The following is a 27146-nucleotide window of genomic DNA, read 5'->3' as shown; positions in this document are numbered from 1 at the left end:
AAAAAGCTGACAACTCTTAAAGTGTTTTATTTTATCTTGTCTGAAATAATTGAAGAGTAAGTTATTGAAAACCTTTATTTTTCATTAGCCTTAAATTCAACTACAATTAATGTGCCCAATTTGATTATAAACTGCACAAATTAAACAATAAAGAGCTGTCTAATGAGAAATTAATTATGAGGAACAGAAGAGGAGCTGGGCTGGATAAAAGCAATAAGTTATGGCCTATGGCAGGATGTGTCAGGTTTTAAAGGAGACAAAGGGCTTTTTCCTCAATGTGTGCCAGTGCTGATAGGGCTCATCACAGATCAGTAGATCCAGAAGCCATAACAGCACGGTAATTGAAACTGCCAAAATCAATAGTGCTGACAACCTTAATTAAATTAAATATGTCTCTGATGAGCTCAAACAGCATGGCAGCGGACCACTTGACCCTTTCTGGGAGCCCCAGCTGATAGAGTGCAGCATGCAGGATGATGGATTTCACCCCCAGGACCACTGGAGCCCTGGTGCTGCTGGAGGAAATTGCTCCGAGAGCGACGGAGTCCCCAGAGCAACTGGGGCTGGGCCAGCAAAGGGCAGCCCCGAGTTTGTCCCTGCTCTGGCCCTGCTTTGCCCACAAAGCGCAGGGGCTGCTTTGCTGAGCACAGCCTGGGGAGCCCTGTCACTGTGTCAGCTTTCTGCCCTCCTCCCAGCAGAAATAACAGTTTTGTTTGCTAACAGGCAAACAACTCCATTGCAGCTGCCTGGCTGAGAAGCGGTTCTGAGTTTTTATTACAAGCGGCATAGTCAGGAAACCCACTTGGAACTGGGTTTGATTCAACCTGGGTTTCTAGGTTTTATCTTTTAAAATTAAGAGATTGGGCTGATATATCCTGGAATTATCCGAAAGATCATCATGGGATTCTAAGAGAAAAAAAAAAAAAAGAACTATAAATGGGCAGGAGACAAAGAAAAATTCTTGCTGCTCAAACCACAGGGCTGGAATCTCAGTTCAGCTTTACAGTCAGCAGTTGTTTTTCTCACTAGGAAATTGCATGAGTAAATATTTTTGAAGAGTGCTGTTCTCTTGAGCATGTAGCGCTCACTTCCTAAACAACATGAAATAATTGTACCTTTAAGTTTTCAAAATGTTTATGTCAGCATTAACAAACTGTTCCTTCATTATAGGCCTGTCAAAGATCAGAGGCTTAGATTATTGAAGTAGATTCCTTTCAAATGCTGAAGTTGTTGCTGTGACAACTGGGGGAGAGAAGAGATTGTTTGAGGTGGACAAACTGTGGGTTTTCCATACCAAAAGGTTTTAAATAATCCGCCTCTCTGTTTAGAAAAAATACCTCAGTCACAGTAAACACCCTCCAGCTAAGCACAAAGGTCTCAGAAAGGTAAAGCATTACATCTAAAAACCTATGGGTTTAAATCATGCTGTTGAGGTGCATATATATAAATTACACTAATCTTAAATAAATGTGATCCACAAATTGTAGTTCTGTTCCAGGTATAACATTTTATGAAAGACACCTATTCAATATATGTTGGAGCAGTGCTATTCTGCTAGGAACTTCGGGCAGAAATTTATGATACTGGAAAAATTACCCAAAAGATGATATCCCTGAATCACGAGCAGGCCCTCCCTCCCTCGCAGGGCCGTTTATGGCATTGCTAATTTAAATGTGCTTCTGTGTCAGGCAAACTGTTTTATAGCAGTCTCTAATCCAGCCTCTAAAACTTCATAATCCACTGCATAAGAAAGCAGTTTGCAGAGAGTGGAAGGAGAGGTAGAGTTTGGATTTTGGAACTCTCAGTCCTTTTTCCCCTTTTCCCGTTTTTTTTTCTTTTTTTGGTGGTTCTCCTTCCCCTTCTTCTTTTCATTCCCTTTCCATTCCTCCTCCCCTTAACCTTCCATTCCCCTTTCCTTTTTTAACTTGAAGTTAAATAAAAATAAAAATTGCCTTTTAATGTTCTAAGTACTGTGTATTGTTTTCATTATTATTAGTGGAGAATTATGACACTGTTGGGGTCAGATAGATGCCAGACTTGCCATAAAAATCTGTAGGGGCTGGTGCAAATTCTGCCTCTAAATGCTATTTGCCTTTCAGTGTCAGCATCAAATAATAGCAAATTATTAGTAAAAAAATATATTAGTTACATTATCAGAAGTAAAAAATGCTTTTACAGTCATTTCTCCTTACAGCAGGATGAAGAACCTTTATGCCTGTGATGGAGCAGTTAATATTACTGGGAAGAGAATGGAGAAAAGGGCTTCTAGAGCAAAAGAGACTTCCCAGAGAGTGAAACCTCCTCACATAAAGAACTAGAGCTGTGATTGCATCCCTAGAAGAGCAGAATGGAAAACAGAATTTTTCCAATGGTCTGACAGCCCAGAAAGCTGCTCACCCTCAGCACAGAGCCAGTGTGAGGCCCAAAAGCCACTGAAGCAAAGCTCCTCCTCTGTCACCCTCCACAGCAGGGCTGTTTTTCTGGCCAGCTGACTGATTATCTGCCTGTTGCCTGAAATGTCCTGCCAGCTCCATCCAATCCCTTAGATCTTCTCTCTTTTCCTTGTTTAACTCTCTTTTTGCCTCTTTTTTCCTGTTGTACCTGAGCCCAAACAGGTGCTTTTCCCCACCACTCCAGTGGTGAGCACAGCTTTAGGGATGCTGCTGTTGGGCTGCAGCGTGGCAGGGGGATGTGGGGGAGCAAATGCAGCCAGCACAACCCTCATTCCCCTGTGCTACTGGTGTTAGAAACCAACAGACTTTTACTGCCTGAAAAACAATTTACTGAGCCTGCACCCTTGGGATACTCTGCTTTTGTCACACTGATAATGCTTGGGAGGAGGGAGAGGAGCTGAGCCCACCAGTGCCTGTTCAGGGAGTCCTTCTGCAAGGAGACAGGAGCCTGGGGCTTGTTGGAATGAGCAGAAGGATTGTGTCCCCTGCTCCAGCATGATCCCTGTTTCACCAGATCCCACCATGTCAGTGAGTGCCTCAGCAACCCTCCCTTGGACACTGAGAGGATTGGGAAGAGAAGGTTGTTGGATATTTCTGGAAGGAGTCATGATAATGAAAGTCTCAAAGCTTGGATCAGAGAGCAGTGTCAAATTTGCATTTTTCTGGAAAGTCTGGGTGACAGAACATGAACTTAAAACTTCAATCCTTAAGGTTTAGTTCTTTTAGTATCTCTTGACCAGTACATCTGCAGCAAGCCAAACATTCAAGCTCACTCTGGTTGGGAAAACAGTTTAAAATGAGTGATTCTTAATCTGCTTATTCAAGATAGAGATACACTCTGGAGCCAAACTTTTCTGAATGTTCTGTTATTTTTGGCCAACCATACTATATCTCTCTAATCTTAAAGAACCCAAAGCATTTACTTGTTGCCAAAGAAACACTTCATGTTTAGGAGAGGTCTGTTTAGCTGCAGGCACCTTCGTCATTCAGTTTTCAACCCTCAGTTCTGTCTGGGGCAGCTGAGCTCCAAGTGACAATGGAGGCTGGCCCTTGCCACCAGGACTGGAGTGTATAAACCCTCTGCTTGAAAGCAAAAAAAAAGAAGAGCAGCATAAAGGTTTTGAATTGACTCTCAGTTTGCACATTCTACTAATAATTTGGTCTTTATCTCTTACATTGTTCTCTGTACTCTGAAGCTTCAGAATTATCTTGAGTGATGTGTCTGAGCTAGTCTTGTGTCACCAGCCTTTGCAGTGGGGAAGAAAACTGTGATAGCAAGACAGATAGCTGGGAAGGAGCAATTTGTATAAGGAGGAGAGTCACATTGATCATGTCATAGCATCACTACCAGTCACATGGACACTTCAGCTCGAAGTAGAAAAGATTCATTTCCACAAAAAGAGCCTTGGCTTGAATAGCCAAAGAGTGAAAGCCATGCAAAGTAATTTCCAAGAAGTACAGTTTCAAGGAAAAAGAAAGGAAAGAAGAAAATATTAAGGAGTGTATGGAATATCTTCTGCAAAGTGTATGTTGGGGTGGGTTTTCTGGGTGGCTGGAAAAGGAGACACTGTAAGGATGGTGGATCCCGGTCATGGTACTAGCACAAGTGCAGGTGCATTGCTGCACACCTCCTTTCATAAATATTCCAGTTGCAGCTGGCCTTGCCAAAGTCACTTCATGGTCCCCAAAACTCATCTCTGCCTGGATATCAGCAAAATGTGAGCAGCTGCTGGCAGCTGCTCTTAGCTCTACTGATTTCAATCACTGTGTGTTGGCTGTATTTACCTTACCCATGAGTCTCATATCTAATTGTATATATCCTATGTTCTACTAATCTATATTCTATAATCTGTATTCTATATTCTACTTGTACAGGACCAAGTTCCTGAGTTACTGAGTTTCAAATCAGAGCCTTTTATATGCAGGCAGTGTTTAGATGCATTCATGTTTTGGGTGTAGCTGCACAAAAAGCAAAAACTTCTGTACTGGGCCTGATCATCAAATATGATGATCCATTAGCATTCCACTCTGAGAAAAATATGGTGGGAAATACAGCTTTAGGTGCTGAAGGCAAATTGTGTAGTTGGAAGTGTGATCTCACAGTCTTGCACAGCTGACAGAGGTGCTTCTGCATCACACACTGGATGTCATCAGGCTGAATCCATTTTCAGTATAGTCACAACTCCTTTGCACACTTCTAGCAGTTTGCATTCCTTTTGTGTACCAATATTAACAAAGTTTTTTTTCCTGAAAAAAATCATATTTACTATATTTTGCTGAAGAATGTTATGATGTTGGATTATTTATTGTTTTGTTGAATAATGATGGAATGCAAAATTTTTTCCAAAGTTCTGAACTGAATTTTTTTTAATGCTTCTTCCTTTTTCTGCTTTGAAACTGCTAAATAGAAATGGCAGGAGTATTAATGGTCTTCTGCTAGTGCTAAGATATGCTTTTGTTTCACTGTCCCTAAATTAAGCTTGTTATTGTCTTTAGTTTTGTCTAGATATAGACACAGTGAAATAATGTCACTTTTGTCCTTCCATTTATTTTGATTTAAATTCTAGAAACTTTTGATGCCTTGATACTATCTTTAGACAACACTGAAATGTAATGAACTGTGAATGCCCTAAAGCACAGACCTTCAAAATTTAGAATAACAAGAGTTCACACTGAAGGACATTTTATTGCCTTATTATTATACTATTATGGGAAATAGTCTTAGGAGAAATGGGAATATTAAGAAATTATTGTTCATTTGAGTCATAGGTCAAATCAGGGACCTTATTGCAAATGCATAGAAATTATCTTTACAGCTTCTAGAAGGTTAGATGGAGTTCAAGGCCAAGCATTCATACAAGTAAGAAAGGTCAAATTATACATATGATAATACTTGGTGACAACAAAGCCAAAGGTCAAGTCTGAGGCATTATTGTGGCACATACAGAGAAAATTGCCATTCAGATATCATATGGCATTCCTGCTGGCTCCGGGGCCAGATTCTCATCTTGGTTCTGCTGCTGCAAAACGAAAGATTCCAGCTAAGCACCTGTGCATTTGAAAGGCTGGGTTTATTCTTGAATATTTAGCTTTAGTTCAATGAAGTCTCCAGTAGAGAAAGTAAACAAGTTCCCCTTGATATTTTGCCATTATCATATTTTAAGATGTGTAGACTTCTTTTCAATAGATAAATTGGCTCCAAGGATTTCCGCTTTGTTATTGCAATATTTATGTGTCCTGAATTCCTAGACAAAAAATAACCAAAGCACAGTCTTGCAAAATCTATATAGTGAATAATTGGGAGTTAGAATAACTCCCAATAGTGAATAATTATAGTTAGAATAAATGGGAGAAAGTAAAGAAAGTATTATTTACTTTTTATTGCACATTTTAGTAAATTAGGTTTTTTTTAGATATACTGTGAAAATGTTTTTGTCTGCTATCAGCATGAAACTTTTAAGTATAATAATTTTAAAAAGGTTTAATTTAGAGTTTGTTATCTTGGATAAGTAGAAGAATGAATGAATAAATGAATTAATGAATGAATGATTGTTTTTTCAAAGAATATGTTTTTCTAAGTTGCTTACAATCCCTTGAAAATGGCCCACTTAAGAAATTAGTTGTAGAATATGAGGAAAAAGAATCAGTTTTTAAAACAAACTTTTTTTGTTGTTGTTGCTGTAAAAGCTTTGTGTTGGCACAGATCAAATAAAATGGTCTTCCACAAATCAACAGGAGAAAAATGTTACTGATACATCAGAGAAATGACTGTTTGGAGCATACTCGAGCAGTGGGATAACCTGTATATTTACTTTAATACACTGTTCTTGGTAATTGGAAGCAATATAACATTATCCCTACTGATACAGCTAATAAAGACCCAGAACAGTAATACAATGAAAAAAATATTTCTCTGCGTTGATTCTGTTTCATCATGTTCTGTATATGGTACCAGAATGTAAATGGTTAATAATAGTTATAATACAATACAAAGAAATATTTCTGTTAAATGGAAACTGATTCCATACTAATCAGCTCATCATTTATTCAAACGTATTTCACATAAAACTGGGGAAAGCTTCAATCAGAACTAAAGACAGAAAAATTCCATTGTAAGACAAATGTGGCATTTTACTTCATGCTTGTTTGAGTGTAAACTGTTACCATTTAAAATTGCAACACAGAGCTGAATATTTAGAATCACTAAAAAAATTGTGTCTGCTATACACTTCATGGGGAAAACTATGGATGCATATCCATATACACACACCTGCACAAACCTATGCACATTATGTCAAAACCTGTTTGAGTGGCTTGTTTTTGTTTTAGTCATTGTATTTGCAGTAAAATATGGTTGATGAGAAATAGAAGGACATTTCCTAAAAATTGAAAAAAAATTAGCATTAATGGAGTTGAATCTGACATTGTGAGTGGCTCTAGCAGTACCCATTACTGAATTTTTCAGCAGACCAGTCCATCTTGTTTGATATTTAGCTGCAGTATCAGTTGAGTTGTATGAGAATGGACCTTCTGTTCCACTGTCTGTGAATATTTTTCCAATCCACCAACTGAATCCTCTATTCTTGTGGTGCTGTATAATTATCCAAGGACAATGATGATACAACACCACCCAGCAATTCTGCTACAGGGTGCCATCAGGAACCTTACCAACAGCATTCAAATCGCATGGGATGGTCACTCTTGGAGTAGGAGTGCAACTTTTACATCCAATGCTTAGTGCATCTTTGGGGAGGGAACTGGTACTACTCAAGTAAAACCAATATAACTCTGTAGAGACTTTAATCCTGCCATGTGAAGGAAGATTCACAGAAGAAGTAATTTGTCACAAAGATGAGTTCAAGCATTCTGCATCTGAAGAAGTCATATTTTATTTGCCTAACACCCTGGCCATCTCTGCTGTTTGTACCCTGAATCTTTTTTAAACATCACTATTGCTGTTGATATCAGCCTCACATTATGTCAACTTCACATTATGATACTCTCTATTGACAGAGAAAATCATATTCTGTATTGATATTCTCTATTGATATTCTCCATTGATAGAGAATATCAACCTCACAATAAATGTTAGAAACTATGATGCAATTAAAGCGTCAAGCTTCAGAAACATTATTTCATGATCTCTACATGAAGGAACACTGGCTGACTGATCTCCCAGTGCTTTAGATTGACAACACTATGTCAGCCTGTCTGCAGTCATTGCAGTCTAAGTTGCACCTCCAGCTTTGATTTGCCTTAGTCCAGTTTCAAATACTGAGCTGACCTAGTGATGAGTTACTTAAGCCATGGCTCTGTATTTGTAGTGTATTGGTACAAATGACTCAGTACCTGCCCATCTTCTCCTCTGGTTGTTGAAGAAAAACCCCAGCCACCATCTGGTGGTGTTGGCATGCACAAAGATCACAAGCACTTGGGATGTGAAAGTTATTAATTCTCTCAACCATGTTTAATTTCCCTGAAGGAACATAATTTGGATATGATTATCTATTCAACTTCTCCAAATGTACCTCAGGTTTAAACCGGGCGTTTCTGCAGGATTCTCCCTTAATTCCAGACCTGAAACGGGACTCGTTGCCGCTGGCTGTTGAGCAGTGTGAGCATCCTTCTCCCTCTCAGCCTGTCTGGCAGGAGAGGGAGATCAGAGGTGCAAACCAGTGCGAATGACCCCGCTTGTCCCTTGTGCCAGAGCAGCCGTCCCCTCACAGGGACAGCCGGGATGTCGCTGCCGTCCGGGGCAGCCGAATGCCCGCGGGGCCGGGTCCCTCGGGGTCCCCGTGCTCGGGGCCGGCTCCCTCGGGGTCCCCGTGCTCGGGGTCGGGTCTCTCGGAGTCCCCGTGCTCGGGGCCGGCTCCGGCGGAGCTTCCCTTTCACCGGCGGTGCCGCTGCCCGGCCCACGCAGCCCCGCTCCCGCCGCCGCGCTGCCGCAGCTGTTTGTGCAGCTGTGCGCCCGGCCAGATGGGAGAAGTGATTCTGGCTGGAAAGAAAAACACGTTGCTTTTTGGAGGGTGTTTTAACTGTCTTTTTCCAGCCAGATCGGTTCCCTGCTCCGGTTAGCCGTGCAGGCACGGAGCAGTGCCTGGGCAGCCGCAGGACAGAAGGATGGGTGAGTCAAAAGCCTCTGCCCTGAGTGCTTTGAACCACTGGGGACAACACTCAAGGGACTGACCCTGCCCTTTGATAAGCGTTTAAACCGACGCTTAGGGAAAGCAATTTGCCTCCTGACTTCTCTTTCTTTCCCGTATGAGCATTTCCAGCTTCTGCTGTCACCAATGCATGGAGCTGCTCCTCCAGCCAAGCAGGCAAAAGGAAAATCAAGCTGGCTAACAGAGGTGAAAAGACAACTTTTCAAAGTCCTCCCTTATCCCATGGGAGGACTTCCTCTGCTAGGACAGCTACCCTAATCCTCTTCCTTGTCAGAGCAGCACAAGCACTTTCCCCAACAGCAGGGAGGGCAGCCCAGGAAAGTTGAGAAAGCATTAGGTCTCTGCCTGCTGTTCCCTACCAGATGTGTTGCTCACCAGAAATGATGGAGATTACTAAAAACGGTGAATATACTTCCACTGATGGCTATAATTCAGCATTTTTACAGATTATTCCACTTTTTTCCTTTTTTTTCCAAGACTTGGGACATTGATAAAAGGCGTTACCTCAGTCCTCTTGTGTTTAAGGCCATCAGAATCTGAGAAGAGCTGGTGGTGTGTGAAGAGCATTTTTGTGCCAACATGGACCATGAGTGTCAGCCACAATGCCATGGTCACCTGCCACCACAGTGTGGGACAGCCCTTCCCATGGTGAGTGACAGTCCTCTGTGAGGGATGAGCTGTGACCTGCAGCAGGAGCACCATGGCTCACTCATGCACTGGCACAGTCAAGGCCAGTGTCAGACTGTCCTCTGCACACTGCTGCCCCACTAAATTGTCTGTTTTTTTGGAAGTATCAGTTTCAGAAATAATGTTGCTGGGCATTGGTCATAAAGAATATCCTCTCCCAAATCAGACTAGCTACTTATTTCACCACCAACCCCATGTTTCTGTGCCTGGTTACATTGCTCTAAAAGCCCAGGGAGAAAATTGGGCTTTGTTTGACCCTGCCCATGGCCAGGAAGCTGTGGGTGATGTTTCATATTACAGACTTGTTCAATGGCAGTGAAATCAGCTAAAATTATTGCAGGGTTTAACACAGGTTTAAATTAAATCCAAGTCAAACACAGAAGGAGCTTTGCTTCTCTTCTCATATCTGAGATAATTATAGTTATAAAATAATTACAAAATCATCATGTGCTACCAGACCTCCTTACCCAATATTTAGCATTTTCAGCCTCCTTTGAAGCCAGTGACACAAAAACATCCCGGGTCGGGCTGGGATGTTGGCCTGAGATCTGTAGTGATTTAGGCTTTCTGCACTCTTCAAGGCTAGGTAAGAAATACCTTACAGAGACCTCAGTCTTGAGGAGATATTAAACACTTGCTGCCAGAAACTTTATTCTCTATAGTATGGATCAAGTCAAGTTCCCAAAATAAAAGTGCCCCCAAAATCACTCATGTGTTGCAGAAATGAAAAGGTTGGTTTCAAACAGCAAATAGCAGATCTTATGTAAAAGTAACAGAGAGGGGGGAAAAAAGTGCATTTTTTTTCCTGACTACTCTCATTTATTTCATGTGAAGAATTAAAATTTTGCTCATACTTTAACTCAATTTTACCTCTTTCTAACAGTAATAAACATTCAGTAAATATATCTGAAAGCTCTCTCCATCTTTCTTTATATGAGTATTTTGAAAGGGGCTTATCCTATATCTAGCAAATTCTAATCCCTATGAGCTAAACTTTGGAAGCGAGCAAGGAATGCAGGTAGAAAGCTTTTCTCTTTCAAAGGCAAGGGTAATAGCACGTCCTTTCTATTCCAAAGTCAGAGTGAAGACAAGTTCCTCTTGATGAAAGCGCCACAGTTAATCCGTCTCAGGATTGGTGTCTCCATGCAGCACCCTGGGGAACTAGAATAAAAAGAAGTGGGTTTTGCCTGGTGAGCTGTAGAGTTACAGTGCAGGAAAATCCTTGTTGTACAGTATGCTATATTGTTTCCCTAATGTATTTTCTCTGTGCTCTGAATGAAGCGTTTATATGCAGGGAAATTGGCTTTGAGGCAGCGGATGAAATCGTAACGGTGACAATGATCTGCCTTGCAGCAGAACGAGCCATCAGCTGATGGATCATGTTAAACCACAGAGGATGCCATCCCACAACTCCTTCCCATGGCAGCAAAGCCATAAACATTGAAAGCTGCTCTGTTAACATCCAAGAGCTGCCCCCTAGAAAGGAGCATAATTCCAACACATTTATTAAAGAGTCAGCTTCCATTCTTGTTGATTAATTGTGATCATTTGTTGAAGAGTCCGAGGCTTTTTTTTTCTGATCTATATTTAAATATATTCCAAAATGCTCCCAGCCCCCATATATTTCAGTTCTTTCCATTTTTGAAAATGTCCAGGATGGAAAAAAGACAAGGTTGTTTTCTTTGGTGGAAGTTGTCTGATAGTGAATTTTCTTCCTTTTATTCCTGTTACATATTTCAAAGAAGCTGCTTTTGAGGGTGTGATCTGGCATATTTACACAGTTCTGGACATGAAAGCTCTGTATTAATGGTGGACTTATAGAATGGTTTGGTTTGGAAGGGACCTTTAAAGACCATCCAGTTCCAGTCCCCTGCCATGGAAGTGATATGAACTGAGTGATGCAGAGCTCCAAAAGTTCCTTACTCGACACACAGGACCATGGTGCAAGCAACTTGTGCTGACACACACCACAGGAGAGTTGCCTTTCACTGATTTTATCATTTTATTACACAATGTTATAATTCCTCTAAACTTCAAATCAAAGCTGACATTCTGTTGTGATTTTTTTTTGTTTGTTATTTGCTATTACAGAGCCGTTCACATGTAAGGAGTGAGACAGAGCTACAGTTTTAAAAGAGATAATTGCCACAAGGTATTTGTGTGGTCAGAGAATAAACAATAGCCAGGCTGTTTCTCCCAACTTCAGAAAAACATTTTCTTTGAATACCCCCTTTTGCTTTCTGAAGAGTCACCATTATATCTAAACCCAGACCATACACAAAAAGCTGAGCGCCAGATGATGAAAGATGTTCACAGTGCAGCTCTTGGCGACCAGTGGGAGAGTACTTCATCAGTGTTCACTGTTAATCAGCCTCATCTGGCCTTGCAAATGGTGTGATAGGGTTTCCAGTCAGCTGATGCCATGTATAATCACACTTCATGCAGGGCTCAAACTGTCAATACAAACTGAGCCCTTCCATGGCACATACGGCACACAAAACCCCAAATTAATAGTCACATTTGACTAACCATCCTTAAATCAATTCACATTTTAAAAAGTGCTTGTGAGAACATCAATACAGTATAAGCAGGCCCACATTTCTGCATGCTGAAAGCTTATGGAAAGGCTGCTGTTTGCCTTATCACTTGATGATTCAAAAAGCAACAGTTGCTGGCCAATCTTATCTACCTTTCCATCCTCTTTAAGAACGTAAGTTTCCAGCTTTTCCATCAAATTGCAAGACTAGAATTCATTCTGACAGCAGAGAAAGTTTAGTGGCTTAATTTGTTCTTAAAAATGGAAATTTCCTCGTGTTCTGGGTCTGTCTTAGTAAACCTGGCTCCATCTCAGAAATATCAATGTTCTCTATTTTGAAAACCTCATCACATTCACCATTCAAAAGAGCAGTCTGTATGATGAGTGGCGAAATCAGCTGCTCTTGCATTTCATTATTATAATAGAGCTGTTAAATCAATTCCTTTCCTTTCTCTTCAAAGCTTTTTCTATCCTCTTGAGCTGAAACTTTCTGGAAAAAATGTTACAATTCCATTTATAGATGCCAACGAGCTGCTGTAATATGCAATGCATTTATTTTAATCACATACATTATCCTGAAGGCATGTTTGTTCTAACTCTCACCTGACAATTACTTGCTATACATTTATTGTTTTAGTAATTGTGTCCTCTTTATCTTATTATGCTTGTTATTCCAGACTAATTCTCAGCTGGTGTAAGTACATTTAGGGTGAGCAGTTAATAATGTTTTAGGATCAAGACCCTAGTGTTTCCAAGGATCTAAAAATGATGGGAAATATAATATATGAAAATAATATAAATAAAATATAAAAAGTACCTACTGGTTTTGCTGAAGATATATTCTAACTTTTTCTAAGGTGCTCAGGTCTGAGAGTATTTGATAATCCCCTCACACAGCTTCCAAAGCTAGGCAAATATTCATAGTTATGTCATGTGAATAATTTAATTAATTAAATATTGTAAATTGCATATTTGAAAGGAGTAAATAATTTTGGTTTTATTATTTGCCTAATATTTAAGATTCCCCAAAATAGGAAGATATTACCTTAGAGATCAAGTCTCAATACTTCTAGCTCAAGCCTATTAATTTCCTTCTTTTCTGCAAATGGGAATTGCTGTGAGAACAAAAAACTGGCTTGAACTGACTTCTACATTCTGGCATGTGTTATGAAAGCACTGTCTTATTCCATTTTTATCAACTATTTTTGGTTAAAAAGCAACTATTTGACTGATAATTAGCACGCCTGTGTCTTTACAGAGTCTCAGTCTTGAAGCAATATATGAAATGTCAAGGAGCTTAAGGCAAAGGTTAAAGATTCTTGGTGTCTTTCGGTTAAAACAGTGTCAGAATAAGTTTTGTATCTTTCTGAAGAGGAGGTTTCTACTTCTTTCAGTGCAGCTGTTTGATTTTCTTTTTTTTTCCATCATGACTCTGCATGCATTAGTCTCCTACAGGGCAAATTGCTTTATTTAACATGCCACAGAAAGCTACTGCTGTTGCATCAGGGAGATGGAATGCTTCTCTTAAACTGTAATGCCAATAATTGCCTTTGGACTTCCACACAAAGAAAGTTTTGGTCTTCAAACTGTCTGGAAGGGTTTGTCTGTAATTGCTGTAATGTACAATCACTCCTAGAATGAAAAGGAAAATGACATATATTTAGAAAGTTAAATAAGAACAGTGCAAACAAGCAAAGCTATTATCCGAGACAGTGAATGAGCCCCATGTTCTGAGCTGAGCCTCAGAAATTGTTTTATTGCACATGGTGAGCAGACACACTGTTAATATAAAAGTATAATAGAAGCAGTTGGAGTAACCACAAGAACACCCTCTGAAGCATCCATGTTTGGTTAAACATATTTGTCTGAATTCATACCAGGCAGCTGGGCTGACAGATTATTTATGTCTGCATTCTCCCCCTCCACACTGATTCACAGCAGCAGAATAGGTATGTCCCATCTGCACATTGAGATCTTAATGTGGGATCATCTGGGATCTTAAAAAGCAAAATAATAAACATTTTCAAAGTTTCAAAATAGTTGAAACACTAAATGCACTTTCTGAGAGCTACTTTAGCCAAATCTCTTAATGTTTGTGAAGCTCATCATGGCTTTGACCCACTTCCCAGCACAGTCAGTCGTGGCTATGCCACTGACCTGCAACCCCAAAAACCTGCTGGTTTTCAGCTGTCTGAAATGCCAGAATAAGAAAGGCAGAGAAAGCAGTTTCTGGTATGGATGTAAGACAACAGTGACCTAAAATGCTCTCTATGGCTTAACAGGATTTATTTTCCCTTCCTCCAAGCAGTGGGAAGCTGGATTACTGGTCAGCCACAGTGTAGGGTAGACCTTAGCAGGCTCAATCTGCTGGAGTTAAAACCTGGGGAGGATGGAGACTTTCCTCTTGATACTATGTAGATGCAAGAATAAATATAAACTCCAAAAGGCAGAAGGAACAATTCACCATTTTAAATTGAAAATTTCACAGGCCATGGAAAGGATTGTTAAAACTCTCTGCAAAATAACCTTCTGGGCAGGGTACAAAATTCTAGATCAGATGTTTGCAGCAGCTTCTCCTATCTTCTGGTCTTCTACCCACACACTAATTATTGTCTTGTCATTCTATTCATTGCTAAGAAAAATAATGACTGTGTTGTCATTAATGACAAGGTATCTTCAAATATGGAATAATTGAGTGAAGCATATGAATTCCAAGATCGAGATCAATCATGTCTTTTCATGAAAAGTATTCTTAGCATTAAAACTAAAGAGAGAAAAATAAATATCCACAATCTGTCAACAATTTCTGGTAGTGTCAAGGTACTTCTGAGTTTTTCTTCTGTGCTCCCTTCCAAACCTTTTCTATTTTTTTTAATGGCTAATATTGCCTCAATTGTGTGTGGTTCAGACTAGCTTACTCTGCTAAGTAAACTTTTATTTCTTTAAATTTTCTGAGTTTGCTAAATCAAAACATTAAAAACAAAATATAGTCCTTATATATCTAGAAACAAATGGCACTTGCACCTATAAAAGAGTATTTTTTACTGGTCCTTCTGCAAGTGTATGATGGGGATTCATGTTGCAAAAACGATTCTCAAAGCCACAGTGTACAATATAGCTGCACCTTCATTTGGGATTATTAAAGACATCACAGTAATCTGTACAAAAGTATTTTGATCCTCAGTTTGAGGAGCTGCTGCCCCAGTAGTTTACATAGGAAAGTTACAACTCAAAAATACATTTACGGAAATGCTGTAGTTCATATCTATGTGCATTCTTGAAATCATGACTTATCTAGGTCAGAAGCAAATGTTTTTTCTCCTTGCTTGGATGAAGCCTGTCCCACTGCACAGCAGTCCTGCAAAAGGATATGGAGTAGCAGGTGAAAAGTATTTTGGTAGTTCAGCTCTCCCTATTCCCATTTTGCAGTCCTCCTCCCCAGTACCCTCCATTGTCCAGTCCTACTCTCCTGCCACATCCCAGCATCCTCAGCCCCACAGCCAGAGGAGCCCTTTGACCTCTGCCAGTGTTTATTGATAACAATCCAAGTGTTTTGGCAACTGATAAGGTCCATTGTGGTTTTTGTGGGTCCTACTGCAGGTAACTCTTGCAGTTTTGTCTTGCCAAGAATCCATGAGGTACAGGGTCAGATGGCAGATGGTGGCTTTGAAATATGTTGTTTTTTCAGCACCTTAAAACATGAGTTTCTGTGTGATCTCTGATAGAGGGACCGTTCCAACAGCCTATGTTTGGTGTTTCATTACTGTAAGGACACTGAAATTGAAACATGTTGTGCTCCTTAATTATTTGAATGGTGAAAGATGTGCATAGAAATGTCAGCTATGCAGCAGAAGGAAGGGTCTAAGTTGTTGTGAATTTAATCAGAGGAGAAGGAAGGATTTTAATTTAAAATTTCCCTTGGCATGAAGAAAAAAAAGATTAAAACCTGCAATTTGTTCAAACAGAAAACTGAGTTTAGTTTTTTTAGCTACTCATATTTAAAAAAGTGACAAGTGTTAGACAATAGGTGTGAACAGGAAAAACAATCTGATATTTTTGAATTAGAGGGGAGTTTGACTGAATAAAAATAATCAAATTTGATAGCATTTGATTTTGTCTTATCTAGGTGTGCATTTTCCAGCAAAAAAATCTTTCAGACAGCAACTAGATCAGAGGGCTCAAAGGACTATTACCATATGTGATTCTTTCCAGCTCAGTTTCCTAATAAAAAAATAAATCAGTACCATCTAAATTTCCCTTTTCCTCTTTCTCCATGAAAGAAAACCTACAGCATGTCCATATGAATCTCATAATGTTTTTTTTCCAGTGTTCTGCTGAGCCCATCCTAGCCCTGTCACAAGCCCTCTTTGTGTCTGTCTACCACCTTCTTTCCTTCAAACCATGCACCCCAATTTTCTCCAAATCCTTCCTCCCTTTTCCTAGTCACTCTGCTTCTCCATTCAAGCAGAGCATTTGGGAGAGTAGAAGAACAGAAGACAGGAAGGCAAACGTGGAAAACTGGAAACAATATACACATACAGCTGTTCCAAAAGGGCCACATTTTCATTTGGTTTAAATGGGAAATGTCTGATCACACAATAAAATTAACAATAATTTAGAAGTTTTTCTATCACAATTCCAGCTGGCTCCCACATGGGAGGTGGACTGCATGTGTGTATGCAAGAAAGAAGAGATCTGGTACAACAAAGATTGTTGGTGCTTGTCTCTGAAACACAGGAAAAGTCTTATGCTGACAACATAGAATACTGAGCTTAGATTTTATCTGAGAATCCTACCTTCAAATAGGATTTTTTTGTCCTTCCTGCCATGGAAGAACAAAATATCAAACCAGAATAGAAAGCTCAAGGCCTAGTATGTATCTTTAGTCCATCCTGGAAGGATGTCTCGGTGCATCCTGACTTGTGATGCTGTGGCTGACATGAAATCAGCTGCTGGGCATGGGCATGGGTATATTCAACTGCTGGCTTGGCTAAATGTCTGTATCTCACACGAGCTGTGATTGCCTGTGTAGCCGGGCTTGCAGCACCCAGTGGAGAGGAGAGCAGACTCGCTCTAGGCTTGAGTTGGAATGAGTCACAGTGTGGACCTAAAAACCCTTAACAGAGACCATACAGTGACAATGATTTCTGAAATGTGTGTTCCAAAAACACATTTTCACTTCTGCTTGCCTCTTTTGATTTGCTAAAAAATCTCAAGCCCTTTTAATTATTTATTATTTAATTGTTTTTTCTACAAATTATTCAACATTTTGCAAGACTGCACCCATATTTGAAATTTTTCTCCCCATTAGGCCCCCTTCCCCCCCGCCCCCATAAATTGACACAGATCAAAGCTGATGAAAGAGTAGCAGTGGTAGTTCCACTGCTTGGTTAGGCACTCTGATCTGCTAAATTTTAGATGTAGAGCAAAGGAATCTAAAAAAAAAAAAAATATTCCAAAGAGTAGTTCTCAGGCAGCTCTTTTGTGTGGGGATCATATACTTGACACCATGCCTTATGTGGAATGCACATCAAATCACCTGGAGACTCCACATCAATGGTAGTTATGTGCATGCATGTACCACAAAGAGAATAGACCTTTAAACCGGTTGGGTGCATGAGACAAAAAAAAAAAAAAAAAGTCTAAAGAGTATAAATCTGGAGGACTGTATCAACTTCTTTTATTTACTTCTCTGCTCTGCCTTATACCTTTTTATTCGTTGTTGTGTTTTAATAGACAGATAAAAAAAAAAAAAAAAAGCCTTTCCCATTGCAGCCAGTGCTTTATTTTATAAGGTTCTCTCCTTAATCTAACACATCTGTGTTATCTGAGCCGAGTGTGCCCATAGGATAGAGGGACAGATCCTCACCTCCCATGCATTCAGCTTGTAGACTTCAAGGGGGTTACATTAACTGCAAGGAGTCCATGACTTGCTCTTGCTTGTTGTTGAACTCTTAAGTGTTACCATATTTTTCTTTAACTGTTACTGAAGCCCATACCAAGTATCCCTCAGATAAAATTATTTCCTCTGTGCTGAACTGATTTTTGCTCCGGGCTGGCATTTTCTAATTTCAGGGAGGTTTTGCTATCACAAAACAAAACAAGCCTCTTATAGGAGTCAATGGACTTTGAGTCAATGGACTTCAATATTTAGAACAGAGTTTTTCACCTCAGAACTGAGCCCCAGGTTAAAGGTGCATTTGCCTCTTTCAGTCTAGAAATGTCAGAGATGTTATAATCGAAACTGAAATAAAACAAACAAACAAAAAAATAGGAAACTGCCTGGTTTTGTTCCAGGATGAAGTGGTAAAAACTGAGTTTACCTTCCAGTTCATGCTCCCTGATCCTGCATATTCCTTCTTTGATGTGAATAAGTGCAATGGACCTGCTCACTAAAACCTCAGCGAAGCCAAACTTGTGCCAGGCTGCCTAGCTGTTGTGGCATCTCCTAAAGAGAAATTTCTGACCACATCAAGGAGGAATATTGCACAAGATTCCCTGTGGCATTAGAAACCAGACTCTGCTACTGCTGAATATGGCCTCCCCTCTCTGGGACTCTCCATCTTTTCCTCCCAATCCTCCTACCCTATATTTCTTTCTGACATGCAAAGAAATTAGGACAATAAGCAAAGACAACCAGTTCCAAAAATCATGCACTAAGCCCCAGTTTTCATCCCACATACTCAGCAGAATCTGTGGGATCACAGCCCATGTGTTTGCAGCACACCATGATGGCCTGGTTGGGAGCAAATGCCCAGCAAAGGACACTGTGCAGACAGAGTGAGGATAAGGTCCTCTGCTGCCACAGGACATATGCCTTCAAACAAGCCACTGCTCTCAAATGATGCGAGAAGTAAAGCAACAGTTATGAGGCCTGCAGTAAATGTATGTTTCTACAGAAGTGAGTAACACATACACTGCATGCTGAATATTACAACCTGTTTAACAATTACTGTTAACCCAGTTGGCAGGCACACCAAGCACAGAAACTGTACAGAGGTGCTAAAAGAAGGAGGAAAAGTGATGGATAAGTCAGTGCAGGGTGTGAATTACAGTGCAATAGATTATCTGTTGCCATTAGCTCAGATGTCTACTAAGCCCTTTCATGGATCTGCAAGCTATGGTGCATCCCATGAGATTTTTTAGGACATGCGTAAGAAGCAGAAGTGACTCCATATCCAAACACAGCTGACAGTTGTTACAGGGTTTTCCCTTTAAGGCTGCTGTAAAGGGCAGGGGGAAGGTTCATCTGTGGAGGGGTAGCGCCTCCTCACCTCTCATACCTTATGGAGGAGTGCAGGAAGCCCTGCAAACCCAGCTCCTGGAGTAAATGCTGAGAACACCTGAATAATTCATAAGTGCCATCTGTGTGGATGCTCCTGGTAGGTTGTGGTTGCTTTGGGCAGTAGGATAAGTGCTCAGTGACAGACCCAAAGTTCACTGGTGTTGAGACATGAGGAGCAGAAGGGTGGACAGGCTCAAACACCTCAGCATACACCATCTGAGGGCACCCTGTAACAGCAAAGTCAGGCCTCAGTCTGCACTTGGAGAAAGGCACAATGCTGGAGTGAGTGTCAACAAGACTTACACAGATGGGACTAGAGACTGCAAACAAGGGCAGATAGATGGAGAAACAACTCCATCCAGGTGTTCCTTTACTTAAAGAAAACATGAGAAAGGGTTTCATCTCCTTACAGGAGGAAAGATCATTCACCACTTAATTTAGAAGTGCTAGTTGTATAGAACGACACACAAAAGCTGAGAACAGAGAGTTATGCTGGAATTAAAACAGGCTTCTTACTGCTCAGGTAATTAACTGCTAAAACAATCTCTGACTTTCAGTGATGACTTCTTTATATTTTAATATTTCCAGCTTAAGAGCAGCTACCTTTTTGGAAGCCATCTTTTATCCAAGTACACACCTTTGAACACAATGCTATTATAACTGGACAAAATGCAAAGGCCTGTTATGTATATAGGAGATCATTTTAAGGAATGTCATGTTTCCATCAGTCCTTATACACTATAAATGAACCCAGAAACTTCTCAGGGTGATGACAGGTGTGAAGACTGCAACTCCCAAAGTGCAATTCTCCATTTCAAGCGATGCAACCAGAATTCTGTGATCAAGCCTACAGTTGCATGATTTCACTACCTTCTGCAAGGCAACATCATCTGCAAGATGGTCTCTTACATGTGAATCAAGAGCAGCCCTTGGTCCCTGGAGCTTTACCAGCTCAACCCTCCTTTAACCAAAGCCTGACTCTGGGTTGGGATAAACACCTGGCTTTGGTGGAGTGGCCTTGGCTCTGTATGGAGTACTCTCAGTTATTCAGTTCCCCCTGATCCAGGCAGGAACTTCTATGTTTAAGGATTGCAGCCTGCAGGAGAGATTTTTGTTTCATTTTCTATTTTATGCTTCAGTAATTGAGTATGTTCAACACTTCCCATAAAGATACCTGAAAAATGTCATTGCAAGCTATTTTTTAAATAGCACCCTGCCCTTACAGTGCTGAGCCAGGGAATGCTTCCCACCTGCTTCCAACATCCTTGTGTCTGGAGAAGCCACTCATATCTCTGACTTTACAGTCTGCTTCAACTTGTTCACAAGTTCCTTCCTCTCTCTGTAAGAAATTTGTCTTTCTCAAGTCTGCAAACTGATAGCACTGCTAAATAAAAGACTAAGCACTATGGCTCCTTTCAGCCATAACTTGATTTAAAGAATCACAGAGAAGCACACTGGAAGACCTAGTCAGCACTGTATGTCAGTCTTCCCAAATACAACAAAAACATAAACAAAATCAGATCAAAGCAAAAAGAGGTAATCTTCTTTATCAAATATAATTACTAAATATAGTTCTATTTCAAGAAAAAGTGAATTTTATTGCATCTTTATAATTGAGAATAAAAAAGGAGTAAAAAATGGTAAAAAGAAGGAAATTGGTAGAAAATGTGATTTTTCAAAAGCAGTGACTTATTGTACATAATTTGGTTTTCTCAGTGTCTTACCAGTTCTGCATATGCCTTAACAGACAACCAATTTTGTCAAGTTACTAAAGACAGAATTATTGCAGATGCTTAGAAAGGGAAAGCATAAGAATACTTAAAATCCCCAAGACCTATTTTATACACCCAACTAGAGTTGAGATTTATATACTCAACTAGAGTTGAGTTTTATATACTCAACACAACTCTAATAACGTTATCAATTATTTCAATGAAACCTACTCCTATGAAATTATCAAAAAGTTGAAAAAATCCTTTACTGGGTGGGGAGTGGGATGCAGAGAGACCAGGCTGGGACAGGGGTTTCTGTGGGGCAGGGTGAGTACCAGTTTGGGAGCAGGGCCAGTCTGGGGGGGCAGAGCTGGGGGAGGCTGCAGGGAGATGCCAGGTGCATTTCATGGCCAGAGGGCAGAGTCCTCAGCTGCAGGGGACATCCCTTTCTCACCCTCTCCCTGCCTTGCCTGACTGGGAGCTGGCTGGGGGTGGCCACCATCACCCATCTCAGGGCTTTCAAGGAGAAAACGCTTTTTGAACTCCTCCAAGATGACAGAAAAGTCTCACGGTGCCTGTTCAAACAAGTGTGTCTGAACAGGAAAATCCAACAGACAGGGAGCTACTTCAGTTTCTCCACTTTTACGATATTTGAAATGATAAGCAAGGATATATTTTCACATAATTGGACTGTGTCAGTGTACCAGCCATTTGATCAGATAGGGGCTCTCTATGTAGTCTCACATCTGAAGGCTAGTAAACTACAAATTAAGGCAGGCTTTAGATTTTGTCTGTGAAGTAGCCAAATAAATTGAATTTTATTTCTAAAGGTCATAAAGAGGGCGGGGGAAAATACAAAAATAAAGGCAGAATAACTGGATAGCAGGATAACTGAATCTGAAAGAATAAATGAATAAATCTTTGGAAAGGTCTCAATCATGCATGAAAACCCATAAGTATTGGAAAGATACCAATCAGCATCTTTGGATCTGACAGGGAGATTTGAGAGCCCAGTTTTCATCACCCTAAAAGAGGTCTGCAGAAAAGGAGGCCTAGTGGGGCAAGGGAAATATAATGCTCCATGGGTCCAAAGCTTTTGGTTTTGTTCTGTTTGTTGGTAATTTATCATTTTATTTGGCATTTGCCTTTGCAACAATATCTTGGGGAGGGTGAGACACCCTGGCACAACTTGCACAGGCCAGCTGGGTGAGGGCCAGAGAGCGTTGCTCACTCCCCTCCATCCCTCCATCCCACCCCATTTGCTCCAGCATCTCAGGCCTGGAGACAGCCAGCCTGCATTTCCTCCTGCTCCCTAGTCCACACATCTCCCTGGAGAGTGCCCCCAAAGCAGGAAAAGCTCCCCTGCCCACCCACCAGCCCTGGGGGAAAGTTTCCCAAAGGTCTGAGCAATGCTAACCCCCTTTCCTCTACGTGGGCACTGCCTAAGCCTACCCCTCCTGCAAATACAAGTCTGGTCCCCCCCAGCCTTGTGCTCTAGACAGATTCCCAGGCTCCAGACAAAAAGGCCAGGGGGACTCCAGGGGACCCAGCTGGCTCCCAGCCAGCACTGCTGAAAGGGGATCACAAGAAGCCAGATTTATTCCTAAGAACAAAGCTTCCGGTGACTTTCCAAGATGCTCGTGCTACTCCTTTCCCCCTTTTTTCCTTCTCCTCCTTCCCTCCCACCCTTATTTTTCAAACTCTCTGCTGGAATAGAGGTGTTCCCTGTCACTATCAGTGAATGTACTGCTTCCATTCCTTGCCGAGTCTGTGTACACTCCTGTGGCATTTCTTTTTCAGTCCCTGGATTTATACATCACTGGCATTTAACTACTTGTGTTGGCTAGAGAGAAGGATTGAATTTACCTGTGAGGCTGCTGCACATGATTTTTTTCTGTAAATAGCTACTGCTGGGTCATGTGAGCTGTGAATTGCCCCCAGATTGAAGCCCCCATGACCACAGTGTGGGAGTCAGGATGTGCAGTGTGTGTGTGTGTGTGTGTGTGCTTGTATGTCACCTATTGCCAGGGTTTGCATCTGCACTTAGTAACTAGTAAAGGTTGGACTCTGATGGGAGATTTCTGCATAAAAAAGGTGACATGACTTGCAAAATAGCAGCAGCAAACCTCAGGGAGATAACTAATTCCGTGTGTTGAACGTGTCCCTGCTCTGCCTGCTGTCAGAGCCTCCTCCTTGTGTCTCTGTGTTATCTTAAGATTGCTTCAGAAGTAAAAATCAAACAGACCTAAATCCATCCAGGGGTAATGGGACCATTAACAGCAGGGGACAGACTGCACCTGGTGCCACTCCAAACCAGCCAAGCTCAGACCCAATGGCAGGACACCATCCCACTCCTCAGTGTGGTCTGTGCTGCTGGCAGGGCGGTGGGCAGCAGCTGGTGTGCTGCTCTGGGCACCCCACAGCCACCCATGGCCTGGGCTTGCCCTGCAGGGACTGGAGGGTACGTGGAGGCTGTTGTACCTTAAAGCCACGGATTGCAAGAAGTCTGACACTGTTTGAGAGGCTGAAATAAGTCCAGCTTTGAGAGACACAAAAAAACCCAGATGTTGAAAAGCAAAGTGACCCAACACCAAAAGAGACCCCACACTCTCTACATAAATAATGTCAAAAGCACTCACACTGACAATAACATGAAGGCAGCACAAGACAGACCAATATCTAGAAAGGTTCTCTTCTGTTCCAAAAGCTAATCAGCCCAGGAGTGGGCAAGCCAGGAACATTTTAGATTATGTTTGTGGTTGATGGAAAGTCTAGAGGAACATAAGCTTTCTAAAAGCTGTGTTTCCCTACAAAATAGTTGGGATTTATTTTATTCCTCCTCTGGCAGTGAAATGGTTTGGATATACTGATTTATTAGAATGATGTAGCTCCCAGTATCATATCTAGCCATCAGCTGCCACTAAGCAAAATGATGTGGTGAGGTTACATCACCAAAATAAGGCAGTTCTGGAGTTTCTAAGCTGGGGTTGCATATCATAAGGACAATTTCAAATACTTGAGGATGACTTTGATATTTGCAGGAGTGTGATGATGTTTTGTTTTTCAGTTGACAGAGTCTGGAAAATACCTGACACCAGTTACTCTGCTGTTTAGCTGTAGTTTCCTTTACACAAAAAATTAAAATCCTTCTATATGTATTTGCACAAATATATGTTTCCCTGAGGGGAAGGTCTTGGCTTAAGGCAACCTCTTTTGAAGCATCTTAGCAGAGGAAGAAAATAAACATTTTCCCCTAACCTATTCCTTGCGAGTTTAGAGATATATTCTTGGGCCTGGGATTTTACCGATGCAAATTAAAGGTGGGGGAAGAAGCAGTCTGGCTTGGGATGCTGTGTGACACCAGCAGGAAGGTGGAAAAGGGGTGCTGGGAAGAAGAGATCTGCCAAGCTCCACTGCTGTGCCTCAGGCTGAGCCAGTGTCTGCCTGTGGGGCCGTGGCTCACGGCTCTCCTACAGCTCTGCAGCTGGAGGAGAAATTCTACAGACATTCTTTCCTCAGGAGCTGATTATTATAGAGCTGAAATGTACTTCCTTCTGAACAGTGGGTTTGTTTTGTGTTTGGTCTCCCCTTCCACTTGCACACACCTCTCTAGTGGGATCAGGCTTAGATGAGGATTGCAGAGTTTTTTCAAAATGTGGCGACATGCATTTCTACTGTGCTGTATGTTTTCATGTGGTCCTTTGTGTCACATATTTTCCAGTAATTTAGAGAGATGTAAGAAATAGCTTTTACACAATAGACAAAGAAGTGGGAGGATTATTTCAAAGTCTTGCAACTTTGGGGTATTTCATCTTCTTCAAAAGGCGAGAGAAAAAAAACCTGTCCTTGTGAGCAAATGATTAGAAGAAGACTGGGAATACAATAATTACCCCAAATGGAAACCCAGACCTCAGACAAACAATACAGCTTTTGTAAACTGGCTCCGCCTGTAAAAAATGTAGGAAATCTCATAACTAGAACTGTTGAATCCCTTTCTTATGCAACAATATGTAAAAGACGCCTGAGAAATGAGGACTAAATATGGAAATGCTATAAAATAACATGATAACGGACTTGCTCTGAGCATTGGAGACTCCCTTGGCAGTACTGGCATGGATTCCTTCAACCACAAACTATTTTCTCATCTTAAAGAATTTGGGACAAATTACATGTTGTGATACTCCACCAATAAACAAGGACATGAAGACAAATAAACTGGGACTCTTCATAATCCACCTTGATGGTTGTGGAATTCGGGGGGACCAAAGCAATCGGAAGAGAGAGAGAGAGAGTGCAGTTTTGAATGAATGTCCTTTATGACAGAGCAGAGAGCAGATCATTTATATCCTTCATATTTTATACTTTTGCCTCTAAGAAATAAAGGGCTAGCAGAGCTCCGACTATCATTCACTCATAATAATCGCATTCAATCTAGTGATTCACAGTGAATTATGTAATAAGCTTTCCATTTTGCACATGGGGAGAAAGAGAGACAGTTAAACTTTGTTTAGTTCGCATTCACATCGCCGGCCTCTATCCCTTGAACTGCTTTACCGGTTTGGAGCATTATTTTTTAAATTGTATTTATAATTTTTCTTCCCTTCAGTTATGCCCCAACAGTAAAAATTCCTGAAAGAAATGCTGACAGGCTAATTGTACAGCTAATAATTTTCCTTCGGCAGCGATTCGTTCGAGCACGACTCTACACTAGCGGCTTCCCGGGGCCGGGCCGTGCCGCGCTGGGCAGAGCCTGCCCTGCGCCCGCGGCGGCCCCGCCGAGCGCCCGGCCCGGCCCGGCCCTGCGGAGCCCCGCGGAGCGCCCCGGGCCCAGCGCGGCTGTGGCGGGGAGCGGCTCTGCGGCTCCGGAGAACGGGCAGAAACTGCTTTTTGGCATTTCGGCCTAAACCCCAGCCACAGCCACCGGCCCTGGGCAGGGGGCAACAGCCCACTCTGCCCACCCCACTTGCGGGTTTGAGTCAGGATCAGGAGGGCCCTGGGCCGTGCTCTCCTAGAGGTGTTACTGCAGAGCCCTCTCACACACCCGGGCGGGCTCAGAGTTACTGCAGAGCCACCTCACACACACGGGCGGGCTCAGAGTTACTGCAGAGCCTCCTCACACACCCGGGCGGGCCCGGTGTTACTGCAGAGCCCCCTCACACACCCGGGCGGGCTCAGAGTTACTGCAGAGCTCCCTCACACACCCGGGCGGGCTCAGAGTTACTGCAGAGCTCCCTCACACACCCGGGCGGGCCCGGTGTTACTGCAGAGCCCCCTCATACACCCGGGCGGGCTCAGAGTTACTGCAGAGCCCTCTCTGCACACCCGGGAGGGCTCGGTGTTACTGCAGAGCTCCCTCACACACCCGGGCGGGCTCGGTGTTACTGCAGAGCTCCCTCACACACCCGGGCGGGCTCGGTGTTACTGCAGAGCTCCCTCACACACCCCGGCGGGCTCGATGTTACTGCAAAGCCCTCTCTGCACACCCGGGAGGGCTCGGTGTTACTGCAGAGCCCCCTCACACACCCGGGAGGGCTCGGTGTTACTGCAGAGCCCCTCACACACCCGGGCGGGCTCCGTGTTACTGCAGAGCCCCCCTTATACACGGGCGGGCTCAGTGTTACTGCAGAGCTCCCTCACACACCCCGGCGGGCTCGGTGTTACTGCAAAGCCCTCTCTGCACACCCGGGAGGGCTCGGTGTTACTGCAGAGCCCTCTCTGCACACCCGGGCGGGCTCCGTGTTACTGCAGAGCCCCCTCATACACGGGCGGGCTCGGTGTTACTGCAGAGCTCCCTCACACACCCCGGCGGGCTCGGTGTTACTGCAGAGTCCCCTCTGCACACATTGAACGCAATGCCCTCGGGGGTCTCGACAGCGATCTTGCCATCTGCAAGCGCTTCAGCTAAAAATCGAGGCGAGGGCCGGGTAAAGCTCTGGGGGCTGGAGGAGGCGCTGAGTCGGCAGGGAGGTCTGCACTGGGGCTGGGGACAGCGAATCCACCAGTGCGCCCCATCAGCGACTGCTCCTGCAGAACTCCGTGAGACATAGCAGGAACCACCCCGAAAAGCCAACGAGAGAAAGGTACCGAGTGGGGAAAAGCTCGGAGAGCACCAGCATCCAGGAGCGAGCCGCCGACGTGAGGCAGGCAGGGCTGGCAGGGGCAGAGGTGATGCCACACAGGCGCCGGCCCCAAACGCACCTGGAGGACGGTGCTCTTCTCCAGCAGAGTCGACACCTTTGCAAGAGCTTTAAAAGCATATATTAAATTAAATAGGGGTGTTGTCACTGAAGGGAAACCAGTGCCTTAGCC

Source organism: Melospiza georgiana, chromosome 5 (assembly GCF_028018845.1).
Source record: "Melospiza georgiana isolate bMelGeo1 chromosome 5, bMelGeo1.pri, whole genome shotgun sequence".
In the NCBI taxonomy this organism is placed as follows: Eukaryota; Metazoa; Chordata; class Aves; order Passeriformes; family Passerellidae; genus Melospiza; species Melospiza georgiana.
This window is presented reverse-complemented; position numbering follows the sequence as displayed.